Raw genomic sequence first — 14,278 nt, 5'->3', positions numbered from 1 at the left:
AAAATTATCTCAAAAGGATTTTATTTTAATGAAATATTCTATTAAATTAGTTTAGTTTAAATTATAGTTATAATTCTAAATCATTTGGTTTATATGTAAATTAATTATTTTATTTCGTTAAGATTAAGAAACTCGTTAGTTAATTATACTAATTCGTCTTATTTAAGTTTAGCCGAAGTCATCAACTTAACTCAAATTGGCTAAATTTTAAACTTTAGGTGGTTAATTTTGCAATTCATTTAGCCACTTTTCATAAAATCTTAAACCCATACAAGACTCAAAATTGGGCCTATTTATCAGCCCAATTCCAATTCAATATCCATTCTCCTCATACATTCCAGCAGCCTATCTCATTTTTCCAATTTCCATTCTTCCAATCCAATTCAAATTAATTCCCAGCCCACATCTTTTGCTAAAAAAAATTTCCCTTCCAGCAGTTCCCAGCCGACCCAACCCTTTTCTCCTCTGACCCGGCCCAATCCAATTCAAAGATAACCCACCAAATGTTAACGCTTCAGCCACAACAGTGTGCAAAGCCAGACGACCCCACCCCTGTTACTCTTCTTCTTCGCAGAACCAGACTCAGACGAAATCTCAGAGGGCCATTCATAATCAAATTGCCAAAAGGGTCATCATATTCAAAATGCCAAGAAGGCCATTGCATATCAAAATGCCAAGAGGGCATTTATAATCAAAATCTCTGAGAGGGCTATTGCATATTCAAGCTGCCAAAAGGGCCATTGCATATTCAAGCTGCCAAGAGGGCCATTGCATATTCAAACTGCCAAGAGGTCCATTGCATATTCAAACCGTCAAGAGGGTCATTCATAATCGAATTACGAAGAGGGCTATCATATTCAACCATTAAGAGAACCATCAACATATTACATTAGTCAATTTTACTACTTCGATATTAGAAGAAGAGTACAGTGAAGAGTCATGTTGCAAATATGAGATACAAGCTTTATTTGCTTTACATCAAACTGAAAAAAGTTGACGTTAAATATTTAAGAAGAACAATTAAGTGTCAACATGGTAAATGACACTGTCTCTCCATTTGAATTATATTTTACTTTAATGAGTTTTATGTCAGTCTTTGTCGAGAGCATCCGAGTGGATGAATACTCAAATCAAACCACATGTGCGGACGAAATAAAAAAGGATGCAGCACAACGTGAAACTTTTCTTAGCAGCGAACTGGGACATAGTCTAAAGAAGAATACCAAACTCTTAAGACGCGAGCTGAGGAGCGACTTCCACCACAATCAAACCACACCCCTATCAAAAGGCGCGTGGGCATTTCTTTGGGTTTATCAATTCCAATTTCGCATCCAGAAAATTTTTGGTTTTCTCTGGAAGCAACTTCCCAATCTGAGTGACAATACACCAAGAGATTTGAAAATTATGTCCATGTAAGTTCTTAATTATGGATGTGAAGCACGCCACATTCATGGCTAAGAGATTGCAAGCCTCCTTTCCATACTTTACTTACTTGTCACTCTTCCAGAAACAAAAGTTATCTAGCATAATAGATTTCCTTTTCAATCGATCGAGTCGAACTACAAACAGTCTGATTTCTAAGGTCTAAGGATATGTAGGCGGGATCAATATTGAAAACTCGACTGTACTCCGAAATTCCCTCTCAAATCTTATTCTCAAGCATTTCGGTCTCTTCATAATTCGATATCGGGATAGCTTCTGATTCTTTCATAATCGTGTGTCAAATCAAGCGTATCGAACTACAAGTGGCCTGAATTCTCATATAGCCTGAGATATGTAGGAAACCTGATATCGAGGTTCGGCCATAATTCCTAAAGGCCGTACCAAAATCCCTTTTCTAAATATGAAGAGGTGGTGGGTCAAAATTGGATTCGTCAATTTCATAGAATTTCTTTCATCAATCCAAGTCAAACGAGGGACAGTTGTTGACACCCAGTTTTGGCCCTCCAATTTATAAATTAATCATTGAGCTTCTTCAATTTCAAACGATTTTAAAATAACTAGTTTTATAAAAACTTCAAAAAAATATATAGTTTACAAGTTATTTTAAATAGTTTTGTCACTTTTATAATTTTTAAATAATATATATGTTTTATATAATTATGTATATGATTAATGTATTTCATGAGTATTTAAAAATAATCTAAAAAAGACTTTATATTTTAAATATTTTATTAGTGATGGTTATAAATTTTGAATTAATGAGTTTTATGAAATTTTCAAAACACTTTCAAGTTATTTCTAAAGAAATTTCGTCCTTTAATAATTTTAATAATGTTAAATAATAAATATGTATATTTTTACAATCACGTTATTTTATAAATATAAAAAATTATCTCAAAAGGATTTTATTTTAATGAAATATTCTATTAAATTAGTTTAGTTTAAATTATAGTTATAATTCTAAATCATTTGGTTTACATGTAAATTAATTATTTTATTTCGTTAAGATTAAGAAACTCGTTAGTTAATTATACTAATTCGTCTTATTTAAGTTTATCCGAAGTCATCAACTTAACTCAAATTGGCTAAATTTTAAACTTTAGGTGGTTAATTTTGCAATTCATTTAGCCACTTTTCATAATATCTTAAAGTAAAAATTAGTCAAATGACATAGTATAGGAAAGAAATTACTTCCTTTTCCTACTCTTTCATTAATTACCAAAAATCCCTTATTTAGTGTTTTCCGGATACATAAAATAGGAGCGTTGATACTTTAATTTATAACGCACTGATACTTAAATTAATAAGTTGTTGTTATCAGTTTAATGCGTTAAATAAGGGATTAAAAACTGAAATTATAATTGACTCCCACAAATCACGGTTACGTTTCTTCCTTCAACCAATCAATAGTTCATAATCGTCTAACTGAATTTTTTTTTTAATTTCAAATCACGCTTATTTTTTACTTTTTTTAATCCTCTAACGTTCTCCGTGTTTTTTGAAAAAACAATAAAAGTTTTATCTCTCTCAAATTTGGAACGCTATTTTGTGAAGATTCGACATGAATATTTCGATCTTGTTAAGGCATTCTGGATCATGGGAAAGCGATGTTAGATACGAACGATACATAAGTGATGGTATAGTGGTTTGTGAAAATATTTCGTTTGTGAATCTTATTTCAGCAATTACAGCTGAATTGAGTATTGATGAATTCAAAAAAAACATTGAGGTTAGATACGTTGTTGAAGGAAATTCGTCTCCATTATGTATTCGGAATGATATGGGGGTGAAATTGTACATAGAAATTAAGAAACATGAGGTGGGATTCGGTATGTATCCTCTATGCATTGATACCTCTGATAAAGATGATGAAGAGATACAAAATTTTGATGCAACAACAGGTGCAATTGTGTGTGTTGAGGGTGAAAAAAGCGACGCAAAGGCTCTAACCATTGTTGAATAAAAAATTGGTGATTCATACTACATACTAGAAATGGAGGTGAAGAATTATATATCAGATACAAATATTTCTGTTGTTGAAGTGAAACACATGCACAAGGATAAGACAACTCTAAAGGCTGTAATGGAAAAATACAAAATAAGGAATAGCTTCAATTTTAAGGTTAAAAGATCTGATAACAAAAGGTATGTGATAAAATTATCTGATAATTTTCTTCATTTTTTTATAGTGTTTGTTAATATGTTTACCATGACACTGATAACATGTGTTACGTGCCGTCGTAGGTGTTACGTATCATGTTCGTTTTGAATTGCTTATGGTTATTTATGTATACATTTAGAATGGTAGATGAAAAATGATTAGTTTGAAAATTGTGAGCAATGGATACAATAAATTATTATATTTAGTGAATTTTGAATTGGGTATCAAATTTGCATCTGAACATGATTGAATGTGTACTCATTAAACTTTCTGGTATAATAATACATTTTGTGTTGTTCTTCTGTTTTTATTTATGTATTAGTACATTAAACATGATCAAGTAACAAATATATATGGTGTAATTGCAGCTACGTATTAGTCTGTTATTCAGATGATTGTTGTTGGAAATTGAAGACCTCTGTTAAGAAAAATTCAGACATATTCAAAGTTAGATACTTTAATAGTGAACATAGATGTCCATTGAGGGATAGGGTATTAAGTAAGGTACAAGCTACTATTGGGTTTGTTAGTGGTGTGACAACTCCAATATTGGGGAATCATAAAAGGAAACATACTCCCAACGATATAATTACTGATATTAGGGCACTATATGGAGTTGAAATTTCTTACCAGCAAGCATGGAGGTCTAAAGAGCGAGCATTGGAAATGATCAGGGGAAAGCCTGCTAATGGATATAAACAGTTGCCAAGATACATATATATGCTGGAAACTGTGTATCCAAATTCATATATAAGGATGCACAAGTCAGAAAAAAAATGAGTTTATGTATCTATTCATATCATTAAGGCCAATGATGAGAGGGTTTGAATTCTCTAGGCCTGTTGTTGTTGTTGATGCTTCACATCTTAGCGGAGCTTACCGAGGGACATTTGTATCGGCAAGTACACTCGATGGGGCAGGTATATTAGGTTGTTTATGAATTTATTTATTTATTGAAGTAACTTTAATATTCTGCAATATATAGAATAATTTTGAACTAGAACATATATGATACTAAATAACCTCATATCATTAAATATATTTTGAACTAGAACGTATATGATACTAAATAACTTTATATCATTGATGAGAGGGTTTGAGTTTTGGAAATTAATGTTTTGTGTTTCTATGTTAGGTTGCATATTGCCTTTAGCTTATGGAATTGTTGACACGGAAAATGATTGTTCATGGATATGGTTCTTTCAACAGTTTAAAAATGCATTTGGTGAGAGAGATAAAATGTGTGTTGTATCTGACAGAAATGAAAGCATAAAGAAGGGTGTAAGTATTGTTTTTCCAAATGTTCCTCATTTTGCATGCATATGGCACTTTTAGAAAAATGTTTGTTCAAACTTTAGGAGAAGCAGGTCCATACTAAGTGATCTGTTTTATTAAATGGCAAAGGCTTATAGAAAAGAGGATTTTGAAAAATTGATGGCTAAATTGGAAAAAATAGATGGCAGAGTAAACGAGTATCTTTAAGATGCTGGGTATGAGAGGTGGTCTAGGTCTCATGCAACAGTGAACCGTGGAAGAATGATGACTTCAAATATAGCTGAATGTATCAATGGTTGCCTTGTTGATGCACGACAACTACCTGTTATAGACTTTCTGGAAGAAGCTAGAATTCTATTTGGTTCTTGGAATTGCAAAAATGGAGAAATAGCATCTTATACAAAGGAAACATTAGGGAGGAGATTTGAAGAAATATTGATTATAAACGCTTCAAAATGTGCAACAATGAAGGTACATATTTATCTTACAACTATTATGTATCTAACTTTACTTCTAATTATATTGTTGTGTATACCAAATGAAAAAACATGTGATATATCTCTAATTTGTAAACAATTGCAGGTTGTTGCATCTTCTGAGTTTATTATTTCAGTGTATGAAGGTGGGATAAGATACATTGTTTGTCTTGAGAGAAAAACATGTTCATGTGGTAGATTTCAACATGACGTGATACTTTGTGCGCACGCAATGGCCGTTTTGAAGAAGACGAATATTAAAGATGTACACCCCTACTGCTCTGATTACTATAAACAAGATGCATTAGCAAATACTTATGCAGTTCCAATGGAACCAATGCCAGACAAAAATGATTGGACAACTCCGGAATGTGTTTTGAAAGAAGTCGTCTTGCCATCAAGATACAAAAAAATGCCTGGTAGACCAAGAAAAAAGAGGAAGAAAAATCTTGACGAAAAGCTAAGCACAAAAACGAATTATTGTGGACGTTGTGGACAAGAAGGTCACAATATAAGAACATGTACTTTCTTTCCAAAAAATTCTTGAAGATTACTTTTAAGGATTTTCCTGCTTCATGTGTACTAAGTTTCTGGATATTTTGAATATGCTAATATGATATTATCATTTGGTTTGATTTTAACTTTATCTAAATGTTACAAAAGACAAACTGTTGTTTGATACTAAAATATATTGCGATAAGCTGTTTTATATCTAGTGCATAACAGATTGTATCTAACAACTAAGTTATGTGATGTTTTATTTAGTATCATATACGTTCTAGTTCAAAATATATTTTGGATAAATTGTGTATCATATAAGTAATAATTGTTTGGATATTTTGTATCTGATACACAATAGGATATTACCTTTATATCTTTATATAAAAATCTGTTACAAGATTTAACATGTTAAATGATACTAAATATATTGAAACTTAATTGTTTTTGTACCAATTGTAACATATTATTTGATAGTAATTGTGTATCATATACATAATAATTGAATGGATATTGTGTATCTGAAAATAATACGTTATCATAATTTGTGATTTGCATCAAGGCTACCACATGTTTTAATAGATACTAAATAAATTAAAAATTAGTTGTGGACCCAATTATGGAATATTTAGTATCATATATTATGTATATGATAGTTATATTGTAGCGGCATTATTGGTGTATAAGATACATAAATTGGAAAAATAATTAAAATTGGAATACAATTTTTGACAAAAACAGTCTTCAAATTAATAAATACTTAGAAAATAGTGTTGGAAAGGGAAGGAATATTACAAAATACTAATTAATCGTATCTTCAACACAATACTAAAACATAACTATTCTATATTAATCAGTCTACATTCTGCTGGTATAGTGTAGAAACTCTTCGGCCTTGTAGGATCATCGTTATCGCTAACATATCCCGCCTTGAACTTGTCCATATCATACTTCCATAAGAGTGTAGCATATCTATTGCGAAGATAGTCACTCCGAAAACTTATAGATGGAATGCTGATTTCATCGCTCAAATATTCAGCAAAAGCAGCTACATACATTCCACAATCACTGCAAACAAAAAGTAGATACATTCAAAAAGTGAATTAACTATGTAAGTAAACAAATTATTTTACAATACTAACAGGCTATCACTTTGTTGTTGCATAATGTCTTGAACATATTCCACCTCAAACGAATGTTGTGGACCCAACAGTTCACCAGTTTCCTTGTCTTTGTACGCCATTGATGCCCAATCAGTTCTTCCCGTTTTATCAAAGAACCCACTATCATGAAGATAGTTTGGAAGCATTACAGACAACTTCTTTATCTCTTTTGCATAAACTTTTTTCCTTGATACCATAGATGAGTCATACACTCGTATTAACCTTTCCTTTAAAACAACCACAGCCAACACCCAATTAAAATCTTCGCCACAATTAACCGGAATATAAACCTCATCTACTAGATGCCATGGTAAAGCAGCTGGGATCGAAAACCCACTTATGATGTCTTTGATAGACCTTTCATAAGCAGATACCGAAACACCACGATCAATATGTTCCTGTGTACTAAAAGTATCATCTGCAGGAGAGCAATGATACCTCTTGTATACAATGTCGATATATGACTTGAACAAACAGTTGACCGTAGTGTATAAGTACTGATCCATGCTTCTTAATTTTGACTTCTTACGTAGATAGTAAAAAATTACATCTATATGCTGTAAAATAAAGAAAAAAAAATTATATAATCAGCACAATCTGAAACAAAAATGATACATAAAAGAAAAAGAAAAACAAATCAATAATCTGATACTTTATTTTAAATTAAACATTTTACATTTGTATCATATACATAATTTGAATGCTTAACGTACCTGATCAGTCCAACATTTCATTGGATATGACATAGTATAAAATCAGTTCTTGTCAGCAGGACATGCGACAACAAAATCCATATGGTCAAAACCAAATAGAGCAGATTTGCCTCTATATTTGTCCTCAAATGGTTTTCTATAAGAATGATTAAAGTCAAAATGAATATAATATTAATTTTAAAAAATTATTATAAAGATACATTAATAAGAAAAACTTACTTCTTCGCATGTGTTCTGAGGAGTCCCTTTTGTATCCACTCTAAGAACTCTTGCATTAAACCTGACGAAAGTTGATATGTGATACGACAATCTTCAAATGGAGTGTATGGGCGGATGTCATCGTCTATTTTCTCCTTGCCCTTATCACTTGATCCAAAAGAATTCACATAGGGAGACTGCAAAACCTTTGAAGGCATTCTGTTACGATGAGCTGGAGTTTTTGTATTTGTATTCGATGCATGCTCATCTCTTGAAAGTTGGGTGGGTATCTGGTTGTCAGATAGAAAATCATCACCTTCGGTTAGGTGGAGTACACTCAGAGGTTTGACATTAATTGTCTTGTTTGAAAGTCCATATACAAGTGCATCTACAACTAATTCGGTTCCGAACGAAATGGAGGCCGATGTAGTAGAATCCTATATGATGTCAAGTAAATAACAAAAATATTACAATTTTCATAAAAAAAAAATAATGCCACATCAGGGAATTGTTTGCATTTTCCAGTAACAAATTACAACCATACCGCTGTATTAACAACTGTTGAATTTGAAGCATATTTTTCGAATTCTTGTTGAATTGTATCTGCACCATCATCCTAATAAAGAGAATATCAGATACTATTATGTTTTTTTTTTCAAAAATAATTAATGTATAATAATAAAAACACTTTTCACTTACTACTTTCTTATCATGAATAATCACATTTACCGAAGGATCATTATAGAGTGTTGTGGGTAGAAGCACACTTGACTCTTGCATTACTTGTTCCTTAATGGATGTATCATACTTCTGTGTTTGTACATTTATATGTGCAAGTTAAAATAATTAAAGTATAATACAAAATAAAGTATCTGACAATGTTAGAATATTAATGTGCATGATACAAAAAATATAGATATAGTATCATATACATTAATAATGTGTACAATACATTTAGTTATACACAAATTAGCAACGTATATTTCGTAAATTAAAGTATCAACCATTAAACATGTTATATTCTTAAAATATTTAAAGGATTAAAACACATAATAATGCATGTTTAAATAAATTAAGTATCAGATACATACACACCTTTTGAACAATGTCTTCAGAAACCTTTTCTTTTCCAACCTCCACAGCAGGTTCATCGACATCATCAACAGTTGCAAAATCAATATACCATAAAGTTGAGAAGTACATTATCATATACATTATTAATGTGTAAAGTGTAAAGTACAGTAAGTGATACACAAATTAGCAACATATATTTCATAAATTAAAGTATCAATCATTAACCATGATATATTCTTAAACTATTTAAAGGATTAAAAACATAATAATACATGTTTAAATAAATTAAGTATCAGATACATACATACCTTTTGAGCAATGTCTTCATAAACCTTTTGTTTTCCAACCTCCACAGCAGGTTCATCGACATCATCAACAGTTGCAAAATCCATTTGCATGGGTGAAATGGTTTGTTGATCGAATTTATCAGACTTGGGTTGTGAATCAACACCACCTTTCTCTATAGAATCATCCATCATGTGTGACTATGAAACGCCTCCAATATCCTTCATCATCCAAATAATCAGTATACCATAAAATTGAGAAGGAAACCAGAAAATCAAAATACAACCTTTTCAGTTTTGTTATCTTTCGCGCCAACCGCTTTCAGCAATTCAGACTGATTGCTTTTTATTAACTCCTCAAGTGCTCCAATTTTATTTTCAAGAGCTCCAAATTTGTTGTCAACCTGTACTTAAATTAAGCATATAAAATGGATTTAATAATGAATAAACAATTGTTTAAATCTAATGTTTACTTACATAACCCTTCATGTACATCTTCAGATCCTCCATTCCTGCACTGTCAAAAGTTATTCTTCCAGAGAATGTATTATGAGGAACACCAGATACATTATCAACTTGTTTTGGTTCTGAACTTGGAGATTGAAATGACTGTTTTGGTTGCTCATGTGGTTGTGTGAGGTGGGACAAATTATATTTATGTGGATGTACAACCTTTATTCTTTTGCGGGGTGGGGTAGATCCTGAGCTAGGTACTCGAGTTGATCTCCTCAACAATTGATCCGGAGGTTTTGATGAGAAGTCTTCAAAATCAGGAACCTCCTCTGATTGCACCTCCTCGTTATTAACAATTGGTGAATCTGGTCGATTTGAAGGTACATGGTTGTTATCCGGTAAATCAAGTGATCTGATTTCCTCAGGAGTTGGTTGTATGTTAGAACAATCAATCTATACAAACAAAATAGTAAAATAACATTAAAATCAAATTAATAGTGTATCGCATACTTAAAAAGGTGAAATAAAAATGTTGTTATGTAGTTAATACCTCAGTAAATATGGTATCCATGAACATCTCAAATTTGGGCTTTGGAGCAACAACTTGCCAATTGCACATCCTTGGTATACCGTTTCCTTCTTTAATGGCTATCTCGTTATTTAGTACAGACACACATTCATATATCCAGACATTCAATGTGTATGGTAGTCCATTCAAACGATACATTTTTTTGGTGGGTGTATACTCTTGTCTAAAAGATTTCATTAACTTTGTAAAAGCCACTTGTCCCCACGGGTACTCTTCATAGCTACCATCTTCTACCATGAAGAAATCTTCAATAGGATTTGGTGCATCCCCAAGTTGGGAATACAAAAATGTGTGAATGAAAAACAAGATAGCCATATGAACGGCATCATCATTGTTGTCCCAACCACCTTGCATAAAACGATCTACCAGGCGACCTTTATTCACATTATAATTTGGACTAGGAAAATATCTTTTGAAGCTGGATAATTAAAATCTTTGACATTTCCTTTATATCTCAAACCAGTAATAATTGCAAAGTCTGTGATACTAAATATCAAGACATTCCCTTTGGCATGACGAATGTGAATTTCATTAGCTAGATTGCCCTGCTCAATCTCTAACAGATATAAACACTTGGTAATCTGGCCTTGATAGTTGCATTTAGAGATATTAAGGTATGGGGCAAATATGGTATCCTTGAATAACTCAATACCTTGGTCCTTTATTGACAGTACTAAATCTTCAATAAAATTGGAGTTGTAGGTAGGACCAAACTTTAAGCAGTTCATTGGAATATGCTTAATTACATAACTGACATTCTGCAATTACATAAATGATTTTTATCAATCATAAAAAAACATATGATACTAAAAAACAAGAAGACATAATATGTACACAAAATCAATCATATTGTATACTTCAATGGAGACTTATCATTAACTATGATTCACAGTACAAAAATCAAACTACATGCAAAATTGTTGAGTTAAGCAATTTTCTTATATACAATAATATTCATTTCATTTGATACTAAATAACAACTACTTCATAAAAAAACATAAATGTACACAAATTGAATTGTTCCTTATATACAGTGACCAAAATCTGACCTACAAAAAAAATGTGATTTAAGTACTTAACTTAAATACAGTTCTTTTATACATTCAGCAATTACCAAATAAAATCACGATTCACAGATGATACTTAATAAAAAAATAAAAAAATTATTTATCATCAGATTTTTAGGAAAAACAGGGGTAAGATATATAATAAAAATTAGGAAAAATGTATGCTTACATTTGGTAATGTTGGTCGAACAATGGGTGGGGCAACCTTTCTACCTCTTTTTGGAGGGTTTTCGGATCTTTTGAAATAGTTGCATGTACTTTCTTCTTCGATTTTTTCTTGCTAGAACTTGAACTTGTCATGGTTATCGGAATAGCCAACCTTTTAGAACTGAAATCGTTATTGTTCGGATCTTCTGAAGAAAACATTAGAGATTATTTAGATGTTAGATGCATAATGGAAAATAAAATGATTGATACAAAATAAAAGAAAAAAAAGGCGGAAATTACAATTAAGAAGATGAAAAACCCTAGTTAGAACTCTGAATCCGGTTTAACAGTGATAGGATTCTTTTCAAATTCAAAATTTTTTGAAATTGATAACTGAAATTGTAATGGGAGAGATTGGGGGCGAAATTTAGGGAATGGGAAAGATTTGATTTTGCTTCAAACAAATAAAGTATCGGTTTAGTTGAATTGGGGGGAAATAAGGGATTTTTGTATTTTATTAAAATAGTAGGGAAATATTGATAATAGGTAAAGAAGTGTTGTGTATTTAAGTAATTTGGTAAAAATTAGGCAAATGACATAGTATAGGAAAGAAATTACTTCCTTTCCCTACTCTTTCATTAATAACCAAAAATCCCTTATTTAGTGTTTTCCGGATACATAAAATAGGAGCGTTGATACTTTAATTTATAACACGCTGATACTTAAATTAGTAAGTTGTTGTTATCAGTTTAATGCGTTAAATAAGGGATTAAAAACTGAAATTATAATTGACTCCCACAAATCACGGTTACGTTTTTTCCTTCAACCAATCAATAGTTCATAATCGTCTAACTGATTTTTTTTTTAATTTCAAATCACGCTTATTTTTTACTTTTTTTAATCCTCTAACGTTCTCCGTGTTTTTCGAAAAAACAATAAAAGTTTTATCTCTCTCAAATTTGGAACGCTATTTTGTGAAGATTCGACATGAATATTTCGATCTTGTTAAGGCATTGTGGATCATGGGAAAGCGATGTTAGATACAAACGATACATAAGTGATGGTATAGTGGTTTGTGAAAATATTTTGTTTGTGAATCTTATTTCAGCAATTACAGCTGAATTGAGTATTGATGAATTCAAAAAAAACATTGAGGTCAGATACGTTGTTGAAGGAAATTCGTCTCCATTATGTATTCGGAATGATATGGGGGTGAAATTGTACATAGAAATTAAGAAACATGAGGTGGGATTCGGTATGTATCCTCTATGCATTGATACCTCTGATAAAAGTGATGAAGAAATACAAAATTTCGATGCAACAACAGGTGCAATCGTGTGTGTTGAGGGTGGAAAAAGCGATGCAAAGGCTCTAACCATTGTTGAATCAAAAATTGATGATTCATACTACATACCATAAATGGAGGTGGAGAATTTATATATCAGATACAAAAATTGGTGATTCATACTACATACCAAATAAAATCACGATTCACAGATGATACTTAATAAAAAAAATAAAAAAATAATTTATCATCAGATTTTTAGGAAAAACAGGGGTAAGATATATAATAAAAATTAGGAAAAATGTATACTTACATTTGGTAATGTTGGTCGAACAATGGGTGGGGCAACCTTTCTACCCCTTTTTTGGAGGGTTTTCGGATCTTTTGAAGTAGTTGCATGTACTTTCTTCTTCAATTTTTTCTTGCTAGAACTTGAACTTGTCATGGTTATCAGAATAGCCAACCTTTTAGAACTGAAATCGCTATTGTTCGGATCTTCTGAAGAAAACATTAGAGATTATTTAGATGTCAGATGCATAATGGAAGATAAAACGATTGATACAAAATAAAAGGAAAAAAAATGGCGAAAATTACAATGAAGAAGATGAAAAACCCTAGTTAGAACTCTGAATCCGGTTTAACAGTGATAGGATTCTTTTCAAATTCAAAATTTTTTGAAATTGATAACTGAAATTGTAATGGGAGAGATTGGGGGTGAAATTTAGGGAATGGGAAAGATTTGATTTTGCTTCAAACAAATAAAGTATCGGTTTAGTTGAATTGGGGGGAAATAAGGGATTTTTGTATTTTATTAAAATAGTAGGGAAATATTGATAATAGGTAAAGAAGTGTTGTGTATTCAAGTAATTTGTCCAATTTTGAACCCATATAAGACTCAAAATTGGGCCTATTTATCAGCTCAATTCCAATTCAATATCCATTCTCCTCATACATTCCAGCAGCCTATCTCATTTTTCCAATTTCCATTCTTCCAATCCAATTCAAATTAATTCCCAGCCCACATCTTTTGCTAAATTTTTTTCCCTTCCAGCAGTTCCCAGCCTACCCAACCCTTTTCTCCTCTGACCCGGCCCAATCCAATTCAAAGATAACCCACCAAATGTTAACGCTTCAGCCACAACAGCGTGCAAAGCCAGACGACCCCACCCCTGTTACTCTTCTTCTTCGCAGAACCAGACTCAGACGAAATCCCAGCGGAAATCGCGTTGCAATTCGAAAATCTCATCTAACTACTCTGCGAATCCATACCCTAGAAGTCCCTAATCGATCACTTCGTCGTCCCCTTTTCGCGGAAGTCACTATTTTCCCCATCCCTTCCACTGTTGGCTCGAAAAGGAATGGATAGATTCAAAATTCGAACGGGCTTTACCCCCTAAATCTGCCCTTTCGCCCCTCTATAAATAGCCTCGTTAGTTTTCATTCAAGGGGGGG

The 14,278-nt window shown here is 31.9% G+C and overlaps 2 pseudogenes; one reads left to right on the top strand and one right to left on the bottom strand.

Moving 5' to 3' along the window:
* Positions 1-4,999: 4,999 nt before the first annotated feature.
* On the top strand, positions 5,000-5,902 carry LOC125848550 (uncharacterized; annotated as a pseudogene).
* Positions 5,903-6,692: 790 nt separating this feature from the next.
* LOC125848539 (uncharacterized) lies at positions 6,693-13,271 on the bottom strand (annotated as a pseudogene).
* Between the last annotated feature and the right edge of the window lie 1,007 nt (positions 13,272-14,278).

Source organism: Solanum stenotomum, chromosome 12 (assembly GCF_019186545.1).
Source record: "Solanum stenotomum isolate F172 chromosome 12, ASM1918654v1, whole genome shotgun sequence".
NCBI classification, from domain to species: domain Eukaryota; kingdom Viridiplantae; phylum Streptophyta; class Magnoliopsida; order Solanales; family Solanaceae; genus Solanum; species Solanum stenotomum.
Note: the sequence above shows the minus strand (reverse complement) of the source record. Positions and strands in the feature narration are given on the sequence as shown.